Source organism: Apium graveolens, chromosome 5 (assembly GCF_009905375.1).
Source record: "Apium graveolens cultivar Ventura chromosome 5, ASM990537v1, whole genome shotgun sequence".
NCBI lineage: Eukaryota > Viridiplantae > Streptophyta > Magnoliopsida > Apiales > Apiaceae > Apium > Apium graveolens.
Genome location: NC_133651.1, coordinates 260,818,836 through 260,828,620, shown reverse-complemented (window position 1 = coordinate 260,828,620; position 9,785 = coordinate 260,818,836).

Here is a 9,785-nt window from a genome sequence, read left to right as displayed (position 1 = left end):
TTCGACCACGAATCTGGTCTGACCACGAATCTGGTCCATATAAAGAAAACTATCCAATTCTAAAATAGTTCAGTATGATAAACAATATAATTCAATAAAATAGGATCGTAATCAATAATGATAAAATATTTGTTTGAAAGCGTAATGAAATTTATGAGTATCACAAGGGTATATCAAGATATGTATGAGAAATGGCTTCCAGCCTGTAGGAGAATCAGGTATTAGAAGAACAATGATTTCACAAGGTTTAGTTCCTTGATGTTACAAGGTATGATAGAGTAAAAAAGTTTCTGTATGTTCAAGCAATTCTATTCCAGTGTTTGGTGTATGGTGAATATGTATTTGAGGAGTAGTATCGTATTTGTGTGGTTTAGTATCTGGTAAATCAACAATGGATGGTTTACAAAGAATAAGTCTTACAGTTCAAAGATCTGGTGATGTGATCCGGATTCAAAGCTAAATGATTCAAAGCACTTACAATATAAAACACAACTATTTTACTAACAATATGTCACGAGATATTTTAGAAATCTTTGCAATATATCTCGAGAAAGGTTCAGGAGTACTTGCCTTATCACAAATAATTCCAACTTCGCTTGCACTTGTCTAATGATTCTATTGAACAACCATTTGTCTACTTTTTCTATGCCTCGCTTCTATTCACTGATCACTTGCTTTATTTTCTACGCATCGATTATATTTGCTAGGCATCACAAGTATCTATCAATATACATTTCATATTATTCTAATCATCATATAGACGTCATAAGGTTTTATCTACCCTTCGTTTCACCCAAATCCGATGTACGGATTGAAAGTTACGATTAAAACAGTCAAACAATGCACATATACGCATATGATACATCAATCAGATCACATATAACACATAACACGTAAAATATTCAATGAAAATACTTTGTCAAAGAAGATTCAGTGTTAAAATGATTTTTTAAATATTTAATACGAATTTTTATACATTTTTCGGAATTAAAACGAGCTGTTGAATCATTTTAAAACAATAAACTTGGTTCAATTGCCCGAATCTGGCTTTAAAATCATTTTATAATAATTATCAAGCCTTGAAAATAATTTGAAATAATATTTTAAAGCTCGAAACTATTTTTCAGAATTTTTAAATCAAAATAAATAATTAAATCTAATTAAATAATCAATTAATAATTAATTAATCAATTAATCAATTAATATTCAAATTAGTTGACTAATTAACTAAATAATTATCGACTAAAATTATTTAACTAATTAATTATGATTTATTTTTGAATTAAAAATAATTTTTGGAATTAAAATAATAATTTTTGGAATTTTTAATAATTAAAAACGAATTTCTGGAATTAAAATAAATAGAAAATATGATTTTTAAATAATTTTAAAACAGGAATCCTATTTTTGTAATTTCTAGAAACTACAGGGACTGAACTTCATCATCTTCAATATTACAGGTACTAAACTGTACTTTTACGGGGGCTCGCTGGAAAATGATCGGGGTTCGCCGGAGATGGCATATTCGGAATTGTCACACCACCATGAGCTCCAGATATGATCTACTCTTCACCAGGAATTCAACCATATAATTTAATCAACCAAATAACCCCAGAATTGGAGGGAATAACTCGAAGAAAACTCGCCGGACTACGAGTTCTTCTTTTCTCCGGCCATCTCGATTCTAGTATCGTTTGTACATAAAACCACCACCAATCGATTCCTCTTTTAAAGCTCTACAAATTCCTACCGACCAATCAATCTAATAACCCCTAGAACAGAAACCCCCAAATTCAATTGAAAACATTCATGCGAAGTATAAACCCTAATTTCATAATTCGAAATTAAAACACAGATTTGAGCATGTTATTGAACTCCAAATCAGTCATATAATATAACAAAATGACCAGGAAGAAAAGATCTACAACATCCAAACATCAAATCATACAAACAACATCTCGAACAAAAATTCATATTTTATATCAAAATAATTCGAAATTAAATAAAAATATAGAAAAATAACCTTTGATTCTGTAGAAAAACAAGTCCTTAATTCTGATAGTAGGTTTCAAGAGCTTCATTTTGGTTACTCGAGCTTCACAATCGGATATTGGTAACGCCTTCAAATTAGAGTTTGATTATGAAGAACAGTATGGACTTAGGGTTTTTCTCTGAAAATTTATATATTTAACTGACTGCAAATGATTTTCTATACATAATAAAATACGGTAAATGCTATTTATATTTACGGAATATTAGTACCCCGTTGGATCATACCAGATATAAAATATTACGTTTATTTGAGAAAACAGATCCAAATCGGTACCAGTTTTAGGATAATTATCAAACTCTATACATTTTGTAAATACAGACTTGGTCTCAGCGCTTTGGTTACACGTATTACGAGAAGATAATATAATAGTTTTATCAAAAGATCTCATTTCTCAAAAAAACATGTTTTATCGATTTACCGAAATGAATATTGTATCGAAAATTTTGCGCCGGGATCCACACGGGGAAAACCGTACTCCGGATCGAAAAAGTCAAAACATGGAAAATGCTCAGAATATTGCGATTACGTTAGGAAGGAGTTTTCTCGAGACTTTTGGGTTGCAAAATTATAAAAACGGTTGAAGTCGGTTGGTTCCCGATTATACAAAATAGTTTATAAATACTCAGAAAAATAATTTATAAAATCCATAAATCATTTAAAATCATATAACAACATAAAAATTAATAGAGAAATATCACAATTATCTATACTTTATTTTGGACATATAAAAATTAGAATACTCATATTCTATCATATTTAAATATGCAAACACATATACCACATCACAGATAATTCACCAAAAATTCATATAATAATCATATAATATTTATTTATTAACAAATTAATTACACGTCATATCCCGGATATTACATCCTTCCCCCTTAAAAGGATTCTGTCCCCAGAATCACTTAAACGATAACTAAGCGCACTATTTCACGATTATCACTTTCTAAACCCCAGGTTGACTTTTCAACCCTTGGGTTTCTCCACAATACTCTTACTAACTTTATAACTTTTTTTAACACTTTCTCTCTCTTTTCTATGATCCCTATTGGATTCTCAACATAGGACAACTCTACCTGAAGTTCTATTGGCTCTTATTCTATCGCATGTCTAGAATTCTAGATTATACTTTTTAAACATTTCCACATCAAAACATGATGAATACGTTGAATGTACAGGGGTAACGGTAATTCGTATGTTATCTTACCGACACGTTTCAAAATTTCAAAAGGTCCAACGTATCTATGACTCAGCTTTCTTTTCTTTTTCGATCTTGGATGATCCCTTTTCACGGTGACACTTTTAACAATATTAAATCTCCTTCTTCAACTCCATACTCTTTCTAGATTGATCTTCACATTTCCTTTGATGATCCTGTGTTGCACTTAATCTTTTCTAAATAATCTCGACAACTTCCTTTATCTGTTGTACCAACTCTAGTCCAAGTATTTCAAATTTCCCAACTTCATCTCGACTTCCTCTAATAGCAAAAACATATAACTTATCTTCAATCATTTGAATTATTCTTTCGCTTTGGCCGCCAGTCGGTGGATGATAAGTTGTACTCATATTCAACTTAGCTCCTCAAATATTCTTGAAAACTTTTCTAGAACCTTGAATTAAATCTTGAATCTTGGTCGAATATCATAGACACGGGAATTCCATAACGAATTACTATCTCCTTCAATTACAAGTGAACCAACTTGTCTAATGAAAATCTTCCATTAATAGGTAGAAAATGAGCTGACTTAACTTGCTTGTCCACAATAACCCAATTGGCATCGTGGTTCACTTTCGTTTTTGGTAATATGACTATAAAATCCAGAGCAATATGATCCCATTTTCATTCTGCATCTATAATGGTTGCAATAATCCACTAGGCCTCTGGTACTTCTCCTTAATTCATTGTTATGCCTAACACCTCCTAATCCATTTTGTAATTTCCTTTTCATATCTGGCTATCAATATTTTCCCCTAAATTTCTATATACCTTGGCATTTCTTCAATAGATTAACTACTTAATATTGTGAGTTCCCTGTAGGATCTCATTCTTTAATTCTATCACTTGTAGCATCCAAGTTCTGGAAGAAAATCGGAGAATACCGTGATCATTCTTCCGAGTGCATAAATTTCCTCTTACTAAACTGTTAACATCCTGATCCATTATCTCCTCTTGACATCTGTAATAACTCGAATTTTTGAGATTTTGTAAAAATGTTTAATGAATAGTAACCCTGACAGACGGGGAATTTTTTTTATCCCACACTATGTTGTGCATGAGAAAATGAGTTTCGAAGTTGATATTATGATTATACGTACCAAATGAGTGTGTGTAAACGCTATTAGTTTTCGAAGAAAACAAACTTTGAAAAACGACCATATTTACGAATCATCGAGGATTATGGGAATCACAATATAATTACGAATTTAAAACCCTACGGATTTATATCCAAGGACGATACTTCAAAATATAAGGAATAAATACGAAAAGATTTACGCCGTGAACCGTTTACGAGAAATTATTACGAAAACATTTAAGCGACCGAACGAACACTGTGGCGCCCTCCAAACCCGGGTCAGAAGTTTGGGGTCCACAACACATACACAATATATAAACCTGTATAAGAAATATTGTTTGCAATGACCCTGCTTTACATAACCACGGATCGCAACAGGTTAAAGTTTAAAACAAGCCACAACCTTAACTTTTATTACAACGTACCAAATCCCAACTAATTTAACTTACAACTGATAATGAAATAATTCTTACAATCTTACTATCTCACTACCGTATGAAGCTCCTGCTAGCTCGATCCAACTCAAACTGGAAGCCTAGCCCGCACTTTGGACTAAGAAACTTCACTATCATCCATATCCTTTTTAACTGTAGAATACATAAAAAGATTCGCAAGGGTGAGCTAACTAGCTCAGCAAGTCATAATGACAATAATTGAGGTTAATCAATGATCAAACGAGATGATTCAGAGGAATCAAGTTTATTGCTAAATAATCATTAGAATTGGATATTCATTTTAAGTTTTTAAAACCAAGGTTAGGCTGCTGATCAGTCACGCACTAACCCCGAGCAAAGCACACAACACTGCTCTAACTACTGGATCCAAGGCACACATTGGCCTAACTTGACCATTGATATGGTCTGACCACGAATCTGGTCCATACATAAAAAAAACTATCCAATTCTAAAGCAGTTCAATATGATAAACAATATAATTCGATTCAACAAGATCATAATCAATGATGATTAAACACTTGATAAAAACGTAAGGAAACTCATGGATATCACAAGGGTATATCAGGGTATATATATAAGAAACGGTTTTCAGCACGTAAAGGATCAGGTATTAGACAAATAATGATTTTTCAAGGTATAATTCTTTGATGTTATAAAGAATGGTTGGAGTATAAAAGTTTCTGTGTTTTCAAACAATTTTGTTCCAGTGTTTGGTGTTTGGTAGTTATACGTTTGGGGAGTAGTATCATGTTTGTGTGGTTTGGGGCCTGAGGATCAACAAAGGATGGTTTACAAAGAATAAGGCTTACGTCTCAAGATCAAGAAAATCAGGGTTCAAGGTTAAATAGTTTAAAACACTTGCAATATAAAACATGATTTATTTTGAGTAATAACAACACGTTATGAGAAAGTTCATAAATATTCACAATATATCTCGAAGAAAGGTTCAGAAGGACTTACCTTACAGGGCTTTACTACTATTACTGATCAACTCTGAGCCGACTCTGTCGCTCAAGCTTTAATGTCCAATCACTAGATCACATTAGATTCGACTTCGACACTCGGGTTTTTCTGTTGAAACTCTACTGAGCTCGTCGACTGATCACTAGGTTATCTTTAATCCATTGTCCACTTTCAGTTTTCCGACTAGAACCTACAGGGTCGAAATACTCTATGTTAGATACCCAGTTATGCTTGACATATCCTCACTAACCACCTACCCATACGATAGCATATTCTGACTCGTAATCATTCATATTATAATAACACAAACCATAATTAGAGTTCACGTTCTCGAAATCGGTTCAGTGTTCGTTTTCAGAAAATACTTATACTCGTCATTTTATGAGATTAGAGTTACTGAGTTTTGGACAGAACATTTACCACAACATACAATCAAGTTCGTATAAAGTATAAATATATATATATGTTCACTCGACGCCCCGATAATTACCAGATACGCTCCCGCATTTCCATATTTAATTTCCCGGAAATCGTGCAGCGTCTCCTTTGTTTATCGGACTACCCGTCGAAACATCAATCGATGTCAAACACAAAAACTACCACAGTAATCCAAAATTCAATCGATAACGCAACCAAACCATCAATACAATTCTAGTCCCAACCAATCACACCACCCAATAATGTCGAAACCAAATATTTAACTATTACTTTTATTTTAAATATTTTAAAAATAAAATTTAAAATTTATTATTAGGCTCAAGAATCATCATTGCCATTTCTCCGTCAGCTCAACGAGTTCATCGCTGACGGCGGCATAACTCCGACGGTACCCGTACGGATTTCCTGTCGGAATTTCGCCATAGTTTTAAATCCGAATAACTTAATTTATTGCATAACTCGCTAAAATCACAGAATCATTTGAACTATATGCAATACAACAACAATTAACTCGAACCGTTACAAGGTATTCGAATAAACTGAATACTTAATCGAAAACAATACAGCAACAGTACAGGAACCAACATGACTACCGCGCACACACGCGCCGCGCGTGCACCCCAGCAAACCCACCACCATCTCGCCGGAATCCGGCGAAAGGCGGCAGAAAATATACCGACGATACAACCTCACACATGAGCCCCTCCCTTTAACTGATATATATACTCACAGCAGGTATATATATATGTCAATAAAACAGATAACTGAAGCAAGCAATCACGGCAGCCCGAAAAACCAGAACAACGGCTGATTACTCTCCAGTAACGGGGAAGAACTAGGGAAAGAAAAGGGTAAAGGAGAAATCGAAAATACAGGAGAGGCGAGAGGATGAGAGACACCCCCCCCTGTGCGTGCGTGTTTGTGTTTTGTGCTTCTATTTTCTATTTATTTGTTGTTGTTGTTTCTATTTTTTTTATACATATTCTGCTGTCCAAATTGATGCAAGACATGTAGCTGTGAGTTTCTGAGTGAGTGACACGTATGTATTCAAGATAATTACGAAGATTTTAAGGCTTGTTTTACCCCGAAATTCGAAATTATCGGATCGAGGTGCTCATAAAACATCTCCAAAAATTACGAAAATAGTCTTGAAATGTCATAAATATCCCGAAGTTTATAAAAACATAATTTTCAAAATTTTAAAACAATTATTGAAATGCAATTTATACCCGCTTTAATCCATAAACTGAAACAGCGCGCGGGTAAAACTAATCCCAAAAATTTCCAAAATAATTTTAAAATTCTCGAAATATTCCAAACTTCAATAAATATGAGTTTCATAATTTTTGAAGAATTCTAGAATTAAATATGGATTTTACAAATAAAAGTAATCAGAAAATCATTTAAAGATAAATAATTAATAAAATATTGATTTCTCAATTTTATAAAATCCTAAAAAAAATTATTGTAATTATAAAATCATAAAAACAATTTTTAGAGATACTTCAAATATTTATACAAATAAATTTGCATTAAATCCACTTTTGAAATTGAAAACAATTCAATACGACTCAATAATTACTCGTGCGGACAACCCGGTACATCACACATCATACATAGATAATAATCAAACAACACATAGCGGTCAAAACCAATACACATATTTTATTTATTTTATAATTTCTATAATCACATATTTAAATAATTCAAAAATACACGAGTCGTTATATCCTCCCCCTTAAAAGGATTCTGTCCTCAGAATCTAGTTTAACTAAATAAGTGAGGATATTTGTCAAGCATATCTGACTCTAGTTTCCATGTCGACTCTTCTACTCGAGGATTTCAAACGTACTTACTATAGATATACACTCATTTCCAATGACTTGCCTTTCACGATCAAGAATTTAGATCGATCACTATATGCAAAACAAACTTGGACAAAAGCCCATTGGCTCCTGATCAATCACTTGATTCGAATCAGATACTTATCGCCTTAACCTTGACACGCAGACTACATTATATGCACCTACTATTATAATGGTAACATCAACTCATAAACAACTCTATCTATATTTATCAATACCTCGAATGGTTCACTAATTTAGGACTCAACGTGTCCCTTCTATTCAGACCTATCCAATCTCTGTCAAGGTGAAACTTTTACTAACGCTACTGGTCCTATTTCTATACTCATACTCTCTCTCGGTACAATTTCGCTTCTTTCTTTGTCTACTCCGAGTTGTTTCAATCAATATCATTACGCCCTTGGTGTGCTGGATTAACTTATGATTTGACAACTTCCTTTCTCCCACTTTATCTTAATAAAGTGGGGACCTACACTTGCGTCTACATAAGGCTTGGTAAAGTGGCATTCTAAAGCTGACATTGATGATAAATGATCATCCCAGTTTTCCTTAAAACTCAACCTCTCAACATATCTTATATTTCCTGAATCGCTTCCTTACTTTGACCCTTCGCTTAAGGATGGTAGGCGGTGCTCATTTTTTTAACTTAGTTTCCAAACATCTAAACATCTCCTACTCATTTATATCAGTTAAGGTTGAAAAGTAATCTCATTTATTCACTCATTATCACCTTTAGGTATTTGAACTTCATATTCCACCCTTTCCAATTCGTTTATTAACTCCTCGGTGGTTTTTATTACATCCAATCCTTTCTTTTTGCATAAGGCATCTGTTACCATACGGCTTCGTTTAGGTAGTTAATGGATTAAGAGGATCTGTTGTTAACCTTGGCCAAAATTTCATATTTGAAGACTCAACGTATAACTGCTTTCCTTCTAATATTTGGAGGAAAATCCTTGTGCATTCCACGCAGACTTTCTTATTCTTTAAGTAGCTAAGGCTGTTATCAATAAATACAGTTTGCTTATCTAAGTACTCCTTATACACCATGATCCTTAATTCCTTATGGTCAACTGATACACTTGTTATTTTATATAATATCACCAGAACTTGCAATGCTTATAATTCATTTTACCCGTAGTCTCTGATATGTTCCGGGTCGGATCTTAAGTTAATTCCCGAAACATAATACACTTCATGAATTAGGTCTTGTAAGTAATTAATTCTTTATAGGGGTCACTTATTCTTATTTTTTATTTTGTTGAACTCCCGCTAATCAGTACATAATCTCATAATTTCATTCCTTTTCTCCAACATCACTGATACATTTTACGATTCGTTTCTTGTAAAACCACTCCTTGGTCTATCTTGTCCATTAGGCCTCCGATATTTCACCTTAATTCCCTTGACATGTCCAACGCTTCCTAATCTATTTTGAAATTTCCTTCTTATACCTGGTTATCACTATTTTCTTTAAATTTCTGTGTATCTTGGCATTTCTTCAATAAATTAAATACTTTATATTGTGAATTCCCTTTGGGATCTCATTTCTTAATAAAAAAAATTTCTTTCTTTCTTTTTACTTGTAACATCCAAGTGTTGGAAGGAAACTGGAGAATATCATGATCGCTCTTCCGAGTGCATAAATTTCCTCTTGCTAATTGTCGTGATCCACTATCTTCTCTTAACATCTCCTTATCTTTCCCTTAAC